At 43.7% G+C, this 15,541-nt stretch overlaps 1 pseudogene; it reads left to right on the top strand.

The window, feature by feature from the left end:
- Positions 1 to 13,862, top strand: part of LOC115195920 (39S ribosomal protein L39, mitochondrial-like) — a 14,905-nt pseudogene extending 1,043 nt beyond the window's left edge.
- Positions 13,863 to 15,541: the final 1,679 nt, after the last annotated feature.

Raw genomic sequence — 15,541 nt, 5'->3', positions numbered from 1 at the left:
GGAATACGTTTCATACATGGATTGTCTGTATGCTGTTTGATTTTGTCAACGAAGTCAGAAACATTCTATAGTATGAATCATATTAAATCTCTCTCTCTCAGACTTGGCAGTGGTATGTAACCAGCTCTGCCCTGGCCTTAGTAGATGGAAAGCCCTGGCCCCTGCACCAGCCCCTCACCCAATCCTGCTCCCTCTCCCTGCTCACCTTCAAAGACACAGACCCACTGCTGGTCAACCAGGTACAACACAGCACCACAGATATAGGTATACATGCACTGAGGTATACAGCACCGGTGTAGGGTGAAGTTGCCCTTAGACGCTGATATTGGATCAGTTTAGGTTTTCCACCACTAATGGTTAAGGTTAGGATTAGGAGAAGAGAAGCTGATCCTCAATCTGTACTAAGGGGAAACTTCACCTTGGAGCGTACAGAACCACAGATAATAATGAACAGAGGTGTTCAGCACCATGGATCTACACTGCAAACATTTTAAATCTTACAGTGCCTTCAGAAAGTATTCACAACCCTTGACTTTTTCCACGTTTAGTTGGGTTACAAATTGTAAAGAATATCAACGATCTACACAAAATACTACGTAATGTCAAAGTATAAAAAAACTAATGTAAGTATTCAACCCCCTGGGTAAATGCTTATTTGAATCACCTTAGGCAGCAATTACAGCTGTGTGTCTTTTTTCGAGATGCATGATATATCGGTGAACATATCAGAATGTCTAGTTTAATGCCGATGTGCAAAACCGATGTCAAAGCTGATGTGCGTACCTGTATAATGTAGGTACATGGCATAATGACGCCACGTAAAATTTTGTGCTACACGTGCAACACAGCATTCCTAACCTAGCCCACAATGTCTGCTGTGTGGATCGAGCAGTCATTTGAAAGAGTATGAACATTTCAGCGAGACAACTCAAAAGGCGGAATCCATTAAAGCCAAGATAATGGCATTCATTGCCCTTGACAATCAACCGTTCTCTGTCGTGTGTGATGTTGGCTTTCGCCGACTGGTCGAGCACTGGTACACACTACCAAGTGCGCTATTTTTCAGATGTTGCCTTACCGGATTTACACAGTAATAGCGTCACTGCTATTAGCTTCACGACATACGGACATATGGAACGCCGTTTGGATCTTTGCGTGTCAAAAAAGACAAAGTAGCACTGTCAAAGCTGTACAAAAAAGCCTGCAAACACCGGCCACAAACGATGTGTTTACAATACCTCGTTGGTAATAAAGCATCATTTGTTAGACCGAAACTTCTGGGATAGCTATCTTTAGCTTGATAACTTGCTAGCACCAATACAACCAGCCTGAAAACAATGACCAGTAGAAACTGCAGTCATTTTCATTTATTCTTAGCAATTATTTAGGAATCATTGTGAGTAAGTATTGTTGTTTGCCTATTGAAATTGAACTTCAGTTCATGAAATAAATAGCTAGCCAGCTACTTAACCCTGTTGCCCAAAGATAACATTCTAAGCAGCCAGCTAGCGTCATCTGGCTAGTGCGGCTTGACCGGACCGGGTTATGTGTTGTGAATGTAGCAACAATAAGGATTAGGCCAATAGTGGAATTTGCGGTTTGCTTTCAAAATAAAAGTATTTAATTTACAGTGATGCAAATTAATACAAATAGTAGAATTATGCCATACTTTTATTTTGAAGGCAAATTGCAAAGTCCACTATTGTGGCTAATCCTTATTGTGGCTAGCTTCACATAGATGGGTCCGACCACCATTAATCAAATAAGAACTGTCTTATAAATTAGGGTTATTTTAGATGACACCTAGCTGTATAGTTAGCTAGCTAACTATAGCTACTGAAACAGATTGTCGTTTCGCTATGTTTTTAGGGAAGAACATTGTTTGCATCCATGAGCTAGCTAGATTTTTTTATGACCAGCACTTTAGGTGTGCGAGACAACTTTACCAGCATCATAGCATACGTATCGATTAATCGTTGTGACATATGAAATACGAGTGATTGTGTAATAACTACATAAAAAATGAATGAATGCATTAAATTATTATGTGACGTGCAGTCATATTCATGTCCTGATTGGTCAACAAGCTTATTTGACTCGTCAAACAGTGTTATGTTTGACGTGTATATTTTTTGACACGCAAAGCCCCTAACGGCGTTCCATAGCAAAGACCCTAAAGGCGTTCCATAGAAATCCTGGTTGAGAATGAAACAACTGAACAACGAAACAGCACAGCAAGTAAGTGAAAGAAATAGGTTTTGATTATGTTTTACTGGTAATGGGGACATACGTAAATGCCAAAAAAATGTCTTTTTTGTCAGTGTGGTGTGTGTGTGTGTAACCTTTATTTAACTAGGCAAGTCAGTTAATTACATATTCTTATTTACAATGAGGGCCAAACCCAGACGACGCTGGGCCAATTGTGCGCCGCCCTATGGGACTCCCAATCACGGCCGGATGTGATACAGCTTGGATTCGAACCAGGGACTGTAGTGACGCCTCTTGCACTGAGATTCAGTGCCTTAGACTGCTTTATCCATGTGTGTGTGTTCACTATTTAACTGTAATAGAATGCTTAAAAGAGAGCAAAATTGTTTTTATATTGGTATCGTTTTTTTGGCAAGGAAAATGTCAGATATTGTATCGGCCAAAAATGTTATATCGGTGCATCACTAGTCTTTTTGGGTAAGTCTCTAAGAGCTTTGCATACCTGGATTGTACAATATTTTCCCATGTATACTTTAATTCTTAAATCTCTGTGACTGTGGTGATTGGCTGATGGTTTGTGTGTGTGTGGCCTCTCCCTCCTTAGGCATACTGGCGGTCGTGTGCAGCCCACCTGTGCCAGGTCCTTCAGGATTTCTTTAAAGAGGACTTACATTTACATTTACATTTAAGTCATTTAGCAGACGCTCTTATCCAGAGCGACTTACAAATTGGTGCATTCACCTTAAGATATCCAGTGGAACAACCACTTTACAATAGTGCATCTAAATCTTTTAAGGGGGGGGGGGGTTAGAAGGATTACTTTATCCTATCCCAGGTATTCCTTAAAGAGGTGGGATTTCAGGTGTCTCCGGAAGGTGGTGATTGACTCCGCTGTCCTGGCGTCGTGAGGGAGCTTGTTCCACCATTGGGGTGCCAGAGCAGCGAACAGTTTGGACTGGGCTGAGCGGGAACCGTGCTTCCTCAGAGGTAGGGGGGCCAGCAGGCCAGAGGTGGATGAACGCAGTGCCCTTGTTTGGGTGTAGGGCCTGATCAGAGCCTGAAGGTATGGAGGTGCCGTTCCCCTCACAGCTCCGTAGGCAAGCACCATGGTCTTGTAGCGGATGCGAGCTTCAACTGGAAGTTGGACTGGACTTCTCTGTGGAGCTGCTCAGAGTCCCCGAGGTGCAAGGTAAATGCCAGGAAACACTCATATCCATGTTTTCCCTACCATTTTCATGAAAAAACATCAAGAAATGACTGGCATCTAGTTAACAGATTGGAACTGAATCCTATGGGGATTGGGTTGTTTCTTGTGTTTCTACTCAACAATAGACAGTGCATTCGGGAAAGTATTCAGACACCTTGACTAGTTACACATTTTGTAATGTTACAGCTTTATTCTAAAATTGATTAGAATAATCTATACACAATACCCCATAATGACAAAGCGAAAAAACTGAAATAACTTATTTACATAAATATTCTGACCCCTTCCTATGAGACTCCTAATTGGGCTCAGGTACATCCTGTTTCCATTGATCATCCTTCAGATGTTTCTACAACTTGATTGGAGTCCACCATTGGTAAATTCAATTGATTGGACATGATTTGGGGAAGGGTACCAAAAAGCTCCTGTCTAAGATCCCACAGTTGACAGTGCATGTCAGAGCAAGAACCAAGCCACGAGGTTGACGGAATTGTCCGTAAATCTCCGAGACAGGATTGTGTCGAGGCACAGATCTGGGGAAGGGTACCAAAAAAGGTTTGCAGTATTGAAGGTCCCCAAGAACACAGTGGCCTCCATCATTCTTAAATGGAAGAAGTTTGGAACCACCAAGACTCTTCCTATAGCTGGCCGCCTGGCTAAACTGAGCAATTGGGGGAGAAGGGCCTTGGTCAGGGCGGTGATCAAGAACCTGATGGTCACTCTGACAGCGCATCAGAGTTCAAAAATCAAATCACATTTTGTCACATACACATGTTTAGCAGATGTTATTGCGGGTGTAGGGAAATGCTTGTAATGCTTCTGTGGAGATGAGAGAACCTTCCAGAAGGACAACCATCTCTGCAGCTCTCCACTAATCAGGCCTTTATGTTAGAGTGGCCAGAAGCTACTCCTCAGTAAAAGGCACATGACAGCCTACTTGGAGTTTGCCAAAAGGCACCTAAAGGACTCTCAGACCATGATTAACAAGATTCTCTAGTCTGATTAAACCAAAATTGAAACCAAGACTGAATGCGTCACATCTGGAGGAAACCTGGCACCATGCCTCCTGTGAAGCATGGTGGTGGCAGCATCATGTTGTGGGGATGTTTTTCAGCGGCAGGGACTGGAAGACTAGTCAGGATAGAGGGAAAGATGAATGGAGCAAAGTGCAAAGAACCTTGATGAAAACCTGCTCCAGAGCGCTCAGGACCTCAGACTGGGGTGAAGGTTCACCATCCAACAGGACAGTGACCCGAAGCACACAGCCAAGACAACGCAGGAGTGGCTTCGGAACAAGTCTCTGAATGTCCTTTAGTGGCCCAACCAGAGCCCGGACTTGAACCTGATCGAACATCTCTGAAAAGACCTGAAAATTTCAGTGTAGCGATGCTCCCCATCCAATCTGACAAAGCTTGAGAGTATCTGCAGAGAAGAATGTGAGAAACTCCCCAAATACAGGTGTGCCAAGCTGGTAGGGTCATACCCAAGAAGCACCAAAGGTGCTCCAACAGACCCTTTACTGAGTAAAGGGTCTGAATATTTCCTTTTTTTATTTTTTTAAACATACATTTCCAAAAATGTATGAAAAGCTGTTTTTTCTTTATCATTATGGGATATTGTGTGCAGATTTGAGGGGGGGACTATTTAATCCATTTTAGAATAAGGCTGTAACGTAACAACATTTTGAAAAAGTTAAGAGGTCTGAATACTTTCCGAATACACTGTATATAACCAGCTTTTACTTACGCTCACTCACTCATTCTATCTCTAGCTTTTTTGCTCTTTCGCTTTCTCTCTCTCTCTCTCTCTCTCTCTCGCTGTCTCTTTCAAATTCAGATTGTTTTATTGGCATGAAATACAATTTGTGGATATTGCGAAAGCAGTGTAGTGGTACAGCATTTCAGTAAATACTGTACAATGCAATAAGGATAATGAAATACAGTTCATTTCAGTAGTAATAATAGTAAATATAATCATGTATACTACTGCTGTTGTATTGCGTAGTCTTCGGTCGATAAATGTAATTAAATAAAACGATTATAAAAAGAAAATACTTATCAATAAACAACAAAATGTACATGGATGATGGTTACACTATGTATTACTTGTAAGTTATATACAATGTACACTGAGTGTTCAAAACATGATTAACACCTGCTCTCTCCATGACATAGACTGACCAGGCGAATCCAGGTGAACGCTATGATCCCTTATTGATGTCACCTGTTAAATCCACTTCAATCCATGTAGCTGAAGGGGAGGAGGCAGGTTAAAACCTCTTGACGTTACCCTAGGATAGGGGGCGCCACAGCGCATTTTGAAAAAAAATCGTTCCCATTTTCAACGGCCTACTAATCAAAGTCAGAAGCTAGGACATGCATATACTTATTTTATATGGATAGAAAACACCCTAAATTTTCTAAAACTGTTTGAATGGTGTCTGTGAGTATAACAGAACTCGTATGGCAGTCAAAACCCCGAGACCGATTGAACCAGGAAGTGGGAATCTGAATTGTCGACTCGACTTCACAGCCTTACCTATAATTCACAACGTGAAAAAATGATAATTGAGCACTTTCCAGTGCTTCCACTAGATGTCCCCAGTCTTTACAAAGTGTTTTGAGGGTTCTGCGGTAGAAACTCAGTGAAAGAGACGATGTGGCAATTGGTCACAGTAGTAGGGCCATCAGCATTGTGACGTCGGCGGCCGTGTCTGCCCCCACCTTTGGAAACCTTTTGAAACACAATGAAATCGTCCCACTCGAATCTGATTGGCTCTCTTGTTGAAACAGGCCCTGACGATTATTTTATACAACGTTTGACATGTTTGAACGAACCTAACTAATAGCAAACAGTCATTTTGCGTTAGCCAGGTGCCGCGCACGGATCAACATTTGATTACAGCCTTAGGACGCGCTAACAACAGGAAGCTAATGGAACATAAAGCATGGACTTTTTCGACCGAAAATACATTTGTCATTGACCTGGGATATCGGGAAGTGCTTTCTGATGAAGACAACTAAAGGTGAGGGATTATTGGCGATATTATACAATATCAGATGTGATTTGCAATTGTTCAAAGATGGCGCCGAGCTAGGCTTTCGAGCTCATTTTCTGGGGTATCGCATCCCATTTGATCTCAAAGTGTGATTACCCTGTAAAGTTAATTTAAAATCTGTTATGACAGGTGTTTAAGAGATATTCATCTATAAATCTTAGATTGACAATATTAAAAAAAAAAAATCGTTTTCGAATAGTAATTTATAAAATTGTAGCACTGTTTCCCGGGACGCATTTTATGGGAAAATAGTTAGTCAACGTCAGGTGCCGATGTAAAATGCTGTTTTTATATAGAAATATGACCTTTATTGAACAAAAGATTGCATGCTGTGTGTAACATGATGTCCTAGGTGTGTCATCTGATGAAGTTTGTAAAAGGTTAGTGCTGCATTTAGCTGTTTTTTGGTTATATGTGATGCATGTGCTTGGTTGGAAAATTCATATGATGCAATTTTTACAAAGTACTCCTCTAACATAATCTAATATTGTGCTTTTCCTGTAAAACCTTTTTGAAATCGGACAACGAGGGTCGATTCAAGAGAGGTGTATCTATAAAACGATATGAGACAGCCCTATATTTGAAAAAAAAAAAAATATTGAATTTCGTTATGCTAATGTCGCTAGGAGTTTTCGCTGGAAAATGATCCCGCTAACGGGATGCTATGCGCAAGAGGTTTTAAAGAGGGGTTTTTAAGCTTTGAGATAATTGAGACATGGATTGTGTACGTGGTGGCACTGGAATCCTCATCTCTCCCAAGTGGACATTCTCTCTTTCTCCCCTGACCCATCTGTCTATCTCCTCATTTGAATTCCATGCTGTCACAGTTACCAGCCCTTTCAAGCTTAACATCCTTATCATTTATCGCCCTCCAGGTTCCCTTGGAGAGTTCATCAATGAGCTTGACGCCTTGATAAGTTCCTTTCCTGAGGATGGCTCACCTCTCACAGTTCTGGGTGACTTTAACCTCCCCACGTCTACCTTTGACTCATTCCTCTCTGCCTCCTTCTTTCCACTCCTCTCCTCTTTTGACCTCACCCTCTCACCTTCCCCCCCTACTCACAAGGCAGGCAATACGCTTGACCTCATCTTTACTAGATGCTGTTCTTCCACTAATCTCATTGCAACTCCCCTCCAAATCTCCGACCACTACCTTGTATCCTTTTCCCTCTCGCTCTCATCCAACACTTCTCACTCTGCCCCTACTCGGATGGTATTGCGCCGTCCCAACCTTCGCTCTCTCTCTCCCGCTACTCTCTCCTCTTCCATCCTATCATCTCTTCCCTCTGCTCAAACCTTCTCCAACCTATCTCCTGATTCTGCCTCCTCAACCCTCCTCTCCTCCCTTTCTGCATCCTTTGATTTTCTCTGTCCCCTATCCTCCAGGCCGGCTCGGTCCTCCCCTCCTGCTCCGTGGCTCGACGACTCACTGCGAGCTCACAGAACAGGGCTCCGGGCAGCCGAGCGGAAATGGAGGAAAACTCGCCTCCCTGGCATCCTTTCACTCCCTCCTCTCTACATTCTCCTCTTCTGTCTCTGCTGCTAAAGCCACTTTCTACCACTCTAAATTCCAAGCATCTGCCTCTAACCCTAGGAAGCTCTTTGCTACCTTCTCCTCCCTCCTAAATCCTCCTCCCCCTCCCCCCCCCCTCCTCCCTCTCTGCGGATGACTTCGTCAACCATTTTGAAAAGAAGGTTGACGATATCCGATCCTCGTTTGCTAAGTCAAACGACACCGCTGGTCCTGCTCACACTGCCCTACCCTGTGCTTTGACCTCTTTCTCCCCTCTCTCTCCAGATGAAATCTTGCGTCTTGTGACGGCCGGCCGCCCAACAACCTGCCCACTTGACCCTATCCCCTCCTCTCTTTTCCAGACCATTTCCGGAGACCTTCTCCCCTACCTCACCTCGCTCATCAACTCATCCTTGACCGCTGGCTACGTCCCTTCCGTCTTCAAGAGAGCGAGAGTTGCACCCCTTCTGAAAAAACCTACACTCGATCCCTCCCATGTCAACAACTACAGACCAGTATCCCTTCTTTCTTTTCTCTCCAAAACTCTTGAACGTGCCGTCCTTGGCCAGCTCTCCTGCTATCTCTCTCAGAATGACCTTCTTGATCCTAATCAGTCAGGTTTCAAGACTGGGCATTCAACTGAGACTGCTCTTCTCTGTGTCACGGAGGCTCTCCGCACTGCTAAAGCTAACTCTCTCTCCTCTGCTCTCATCCTTCTAGACCTATCTGCTGCCTTTGATACTGTGAACCATCAGATCCTCCTCTCCACCCTCTCCGAGTTGGGCATCTCCGGCGCGGCCCATGCTTGGATTGCGTCCTACCTGACAGGTCGCTCCTACCAGGTGGCGTGACGAGAATCTGTCTCCGCACCACGCGCTCTCACCACTGGTGTCCCCCAGGGCTCTGTTCTAGGCCCTCTCCTACTCTCGCTATACACCAAGTCACTTGGCTCTGTCATATCCTCACATGGTCTCTCCTATCATTGCTATGCAGACGACACACAATTAGTCTTCTCCTTTCCCCCTTCTGATAACCAGGCGGCGAATCGCATCTCTGCATGTCTGGCAGACATATCAGTGTGGATGACAGATCACCACCTCAAGCTGAACCTCGGCAAGACGGAGCTGCTCTTCCTCCCGGGGAAGGATTGCCCGTTCCATGATCTCGCCATCACGGTTGACAACTCCCTTGTGTCCTCCTCCCAGAGTGCTAAGAACCTTGGCGTGATCCTGGACAACACCCTGTCGTTCTCCACTAACATCAACGCGGTGACCCGATCCTGTAGGTTCATGCTCTACAACATTCGCAGAGTACGACCCTGCCTCACACAGGAAGCGGCGCAGGTCCTAATCCAGGCACTTGTCATCTCCCGTCTGGATTACTGCAACTCGCTGTTGGCTGGGCTCCCTGCCTGTGCCATTAAACCCCTACAACTCATCCAGAACGCCGCAGCCCGTCTGGTGTTCAACCTTCCCAAGTTCTCTCACGTCACCCCGCTCCTCCGCTCTCTCCACTGGCTTCCAGTTGAAGCTCGCATCCGCTACAAGACCATGGTGCTTGCCTACGGAGCTGTGAGGGGAACGGCACCTCCGTACCTTCAGGCTCTGATCAGGCCCTACACCCAAACAAGGGCACTGCGTTCATCCACCTTTGGCCTGCTGGCCCCCCTACCTCTGAGGAAGCACGGTTCCCGCTCAGCCCAGTCCAAACTGTTCGCTGCTCTGGCACCCCAATGGTGGAACAAGCTCCCTCACGACGCCAGGACAGCGGAGTCAATCACCACCTTCCGGAGACACCTGAAACCCCACCTCTTTAAGGAATACCTGGGATAGGATAAAGTAATCCTTCTAACCCCCCCCCCCCCCTTAAAAGATTTAGATGCACTATTGTAAAGTGGTTGTTCCACTGGATATCATAAGGTGAATGCACCAATTTGTAAGTCGCTCTGGATAAGAGCGTCTGCTAAATGACTTAAATGTAATGTAATGTAAATGTGTGCCATTTAGAGGGTGAATGGCAAGACAAAATATTTAAAACGGGGTGTGACGAACTGCAAAACTGCTGGGTTTTTCACGCTCAACTGTTTCCAATGTGTATCAAGAATGGTCCACCACCCAAAGGATATCCTACCAACTTGACACAGCTGTGGAAAGCATTAGAGTCAACATGGGCCAGCATCCGTGTGGAACACTTTTGACACCTTGTAGAGTCCATGCCCTGACGAATTGAGGCGGTTCTGAGGTCAAAGGGGGTGCAACTCAATATTAGGAGGGTGTTCCTAATGTTTTGTGTACACAGTGTATATAACACTTACAATGTATGTAATCTCTCTCTGCAGTAACTTCAGGAGCATTCTGTTGTGATGTAGTGCTGGATCCTCAGTTAGACACCTGGAACCCTTCAGAGGTCAGTGTGTGTTTTATATTCTTGTGTGTGTGTAAATATCTGTCTTAATCTCTGGTGTGTGCATACGCTTGTTATTCTCTGTTGTGTTCGTGTGCATACAGGGGAGTCCAAAATGATTGACACCCTTGATAAAGAGCAATAATTTGTAAAAAAAAAAAAAAAAAAGGGAAGTTCAGTTCAGAACAAATTCTTATTTACAATGATGGCTAAACTCGGACCACCCTGCGCCAATTGTGTCCGCCCTATAGGACTCCAAATCATGGCCGGATGTGATACAACCTGGATTCGAACCAGGGACTGTAGTGACGAGTCTTGCACTGAGATGCAGTGCCTTTGTAATACGATGCTACTGGCGGCAGAGAAGTCAGGCGCAGGAGAGCAGAAACTGATTTACAACGGTTGTGTTTAATAACCATAAACCACCGTCAACAGAACAATACAATAAATGGGTCAAACAAAACCCGGTAGATACCAGCATACAGTGCACAAGCACTACAACAAACAATTACAGACAAGGACATGGGGGGAAACAGAGGGTTAAATACACAACATGGAATTGATGGAATTGGAAGCAGGTGTGATGGAAGACGACAAAACCAATGGAAAATGAAAAGTGGATCGGCGATGGCTAGAAGGTCGGCGACATCGACCGACGAACGCCGCCCGAACAAGGAGAGGGACCAACTTCGGCGGAAGTCGTGACAGCCCTGCGCCACTCAGGAGCCCGAATAATGACTGTAGAAAATAAATAATTCAAATACTGAGCTATATTGTATGCTAAAAGAAACTAATACAATTGCCCAGAGAGATTTTGTTTCTTAAAAAGGTAGGGCTTAAAATTATTGACACCTCCTAAAGATTTGTATAAATAAAGTAGTCAAAAGTTTTTAGTATTTGATCACATATTCCTAGCAAGCAATGGCTACATCAAGCTTGTGACTCTACGAACTTGTTGGATGCATTTGCAGTTTGTTTTGGTTGTGTTTCAGATTATTTTGTTCCATTTAGAAATGAATGGTAAATAATGTATTATGTAACTTTGGAGTCATATTTATTATAAATAAGAATAGAATGTTTCTAAACACTTCTACATTAATGTTGAATGCTACCATCATTATGGATAATCTTGAATGAATCATGAATAATGATGAGTGAGAAAGTTAGAGGGTCATAAAATCATATCCCCAGCACATGCTAACCTCTCACGATTGCCAGTAACAGAGGAGGTTAGAATGTCTTTGGGGTATGATCTTTGATCCTCTTAATCATCAATATTCACGATTCATTCAGGAATATCCGTCATGGTAGCCATCACATTATTGTAGAAGTGTTTAAAAACATTCTATTCTCATTTACAAAAAGAGTGACTCCAAAATGGCAAAATTTATTATTTACCATTAATTTCTATTGGGAACAAAATAATCTGAAACACAACCAAAACGAACTGCAAATGCATCCAACAAGTTTGTAGAGTCACAAGCTTGATGTAGTCATTACGTGCTTGGAATATGGGACCAATTACTTAACTCTGACTACTTTATTCATAATAATCTTTAGGGGTGTCAATAAGTTTGACACCTACCTCTTTATCAAGGGTGTCAATAATTTCGGACCCCACTGTGCATGCGTGTTAAGCAAAGTGAAATGACCTGAGTGTGTGTGTGTGTGTCCCAGGAGTCCCTGCGCTCTCTGACGCGTGGTGCTCAGCAGCAGATCCATCGGGACCTGCCCTGGGAGCCTCTGGAGGTGGCGTCCCCTGTGGCCCTGTAGGTCTTCTCTCACAGCAGGTACTTTATTTCTATACCCTCTGTTGTTCAATTGTATCATTTTTGGGGATAGAATATACAAGACAAACCGAAATAATGCAAAGATATTGAATTTGGCCATCAGTACCCTCTGTCAGAGGACTCTTCCAGTGTTCTAGCTGTGTCTGTGTCTGTGTTTGCAGGTGTAAGCAGGAGGAAGTGGAGAAGTCAGCACAAAGTCCTAAAGGCACAGTGATGCTCTACAGGTGAGCTACAGGAACTGTTCCGCGGTAGAACTCACTCAGACACACTATTGACATCCTTATTGAATACACACTCAACTTCACTGTGTTCTCATACACATATGAGAACAGTGACACACTTGTCTCACCTCCTATCTGTCTGTCTCTTAGGTGTGGGGACCATGTTCTGTTGAGTGGGGGCCCCTTGGTGGCCAGGACAGGGCGGTGCGCTCAGTATGAGGTCACCGCCATCCACCCTCTAGGAGAGGGCGAGTGGGGTCTCCACCGCCGGGCCCAGGGGCTCTCACTGCCCCTCCAGCTACAGGTACATATGTGCACAAATCTGCAGGACATGTTTCCGTTAATGTATGAAGCATGTTTGGATGTGTTCAATTGTCACTGTGTGAATGAGTGTCACTGTGTGAATGAGTGTCACTGTGAGTGTCACTGTGTGAATGAGTGTCACTGAGTGAGTCATTCATTTATTTATCCTGTTCTCTTTCCTTAGGCCCACCACACTGTGTGGAGGAAACTGAGGAGCAGGGCAGAGAACCTGGTAAGAAAATATTACTCTTCACAATTTAAAGACCAAGTTCACTTTTTTGAAGTTGTAGCTTGTATGCGACATACCTAAGATGTTGTAATTTCATCTGAACTGTTTTTAAGTTTGTTAGCTGGCTATTCAACAACGTCCAGAATCTCCAGGCTAGCATTTTTGAAGCATGTCGCAATGCCAGTGGAAATTGTTCATACCAGCTAGCGGTGCATTACAAATGTTCTGAGAACCAGGTTACGCTTCCCCCTTCACATCGCTCCACATTATTTTGAGTGGTTTGGATAAAACAACACCACCTAGGTAAGTCAAAATGAGTTAAAACCTGTCCTGATCTCACTTTGAGATTTTTACTGAAAGGTTTCTACAGTATCTCAAATCTTTACTGCTGACGTGCACAATTGTTTGGGTCCATATCAACAGTTGACTAATGAACAAAATTCTAAAATATGTTTGAGTAAAGTGACCCTTGAAAAAGTTAAATATCCCTTTTAAGATTCTCTATCAGTATCTATTCATACTTAATTATTGAACTGCCGATTTAATCCTATTGACTCTCCCTCTCCGCAGGTTGAGGTGCCCACAGGATCAGCCAATGAAGCCGTTTCAGATACATTGACCCCGCCCTCTGCCCGGGTTGGGGAGAAGAGAGGGACGGAACCTACACTGTTACACTTGCTGAAAATTAAGTGGGATATTGGTTTATGACAGTTTAGCTGATGCGGTGTAGAGTGAAGTTGCTGATCTTGGGTCAGTTTTGCATTTCCCCCCACTAATGGTTAAGGTTAGGATTGGGGAAGGGGAAGCTGATTCTAGATCTGTGCATAATAGCTGATATGGAATCAAAGTATTGTTGCGCAGAACGTAACTGGCTTGCGCCCAGTGATGGACAGAACCTACTTGGTTGCAACAGCACAGCCCAGTTCACTGTTCCTTAATCTTTCATGCTTGCCAGGGATTTTAAATTCAAATGAATTGATGACCTGTAGTGTGTGATTTAGCCATCTGTCTTTTGTGTGGAATGAAAGCTGTGGTCCGTGCCATGCTCGAGCATGTTAAAGCCTTACACTAACACACCCCTCTGCGGCCTTTAACTGCTCAGCTGACGGTATGTGTGCAAAGTGTGTGTATTGAGTGGTCAGCAGTTTGCTAACACACAAAGATGGTTGTGTGCTGCTCGACCGTCAGGGGCAGAGCAGCTGTTGTGTCTGTTGCTTTGGGACAGGTGTTTTGTGTGTGTGTGTGTGTGTGTGAGAGAGAGAGAGAGAAAGTGGGCATGAGCTGTCACAGATTACCGGATCAGAGTAGTTGAAATGGTTTATGTCCCAAATGGCTCCCTATTTAGTGCACTACTTTTGGCCACTATATAGGGAATAGGGTTCTGTTTGGGATGTTTGGGATGAAGAAAAAGTGTGATCATATACAGTAACTGTAGACAAACAGTACATGTCAACAGTTACAGTATATTCCTCAAACTGAAACTGTGATATATGCATACATTGTTATATTTATACTATATGTGGTGCTGCATAATTCATCTTGATCTATGATGCTCCCTGTCTAGAGTCTCAACAATGGTGATGGGACATTTAATATCTACAGTGCCGTGAAGCAGATCGAGAGGTTGCCCATTGCACAGCTGTCATACCCGCTCAAACAGCCAGCCCCACCCCAACACCCAGCGACAGTATGGAAGACACACCCATGGACAAATTAGTCCCCCCACCTCTCACCAATTCAGATGTTTGAACCGGTGCCTGGAATTCCATACTACTGTATTCTATGGATATTATCCAGAGAACAGAGAAATGCGTCAAAATGTAGCCGAAAAGTTTTTGTCCACAAAAAGTTGATTCTTCCTGGGTTATGTAATCCGATGTCAATTCAATATTTGCATCAACTAACAATGGAATAGGCCTATATTCTTTTGTAAAATATAGCTTAGACTGTTTTCTAAATATGATTTTGTATAGGTCTATAGGCATTAAAAAGAAGCATTCACAATAGATTATTCCACAACCAAACAATAAAGCTAAAAACTGAGATCCCTAAGGCAGTCGCGCTGCGTGGGTAAAATCACTGGGGAAGCCCCCCCCCAAAAAGCCATATCACAGCCTGTGTTATGATAATTGCGTATTTTGCTCTTTAAACCTGTTAATTCATATGTCTTGCGACCGTGATATATAGGCCTAAAGGCCGAGACGACAAGAAAACGGTGGCAAAATAAATTCAAACACACCTTTTGTTTTTTATCACAAAACCAGATAGCAACCTCTGTCCAGCATATTGCATGTAGTAACAGACAATTACATGACCTACAGCATGGTCAAGCAAGGTAACGTTTCCAACATTTTCGGATCACTAAACAAGTAACTATTGATTTAGAACCACGGAGAGTTACCACAAGTCGCAAAGAAAACAGGAGCTGCCTCCACTATTCCAGCACCATTTCAACATCATCAAATCACCTCTGCTTAGTCTAATACAGTGACAACTAAAAGATACCAAAAACAATTTAGTCCAATCATTGTAAGCCAAATATGTGGCTGTCCATGGTTCTGATTTCTTTCATTCGTGCAAGTAGAATTTTTGACTCACCCTACTAGAGA

This window comes from Salmo trutta, chromosome 6 (genome assembly GCF_901001165.1).
Source record: "Salmo trutta chromosome 6, fSalTru1.1, whole genome shotgun sequence".
Lineage (NCBI taxonomy): Eukaryota > Metazoa > Chordata > Actinopteri > Salmoniformes > Salmonidae > Salmo > Salmo trutta.
This window is presented reverse-complemented; position numbering and strand designations above follow the sequence as displayed.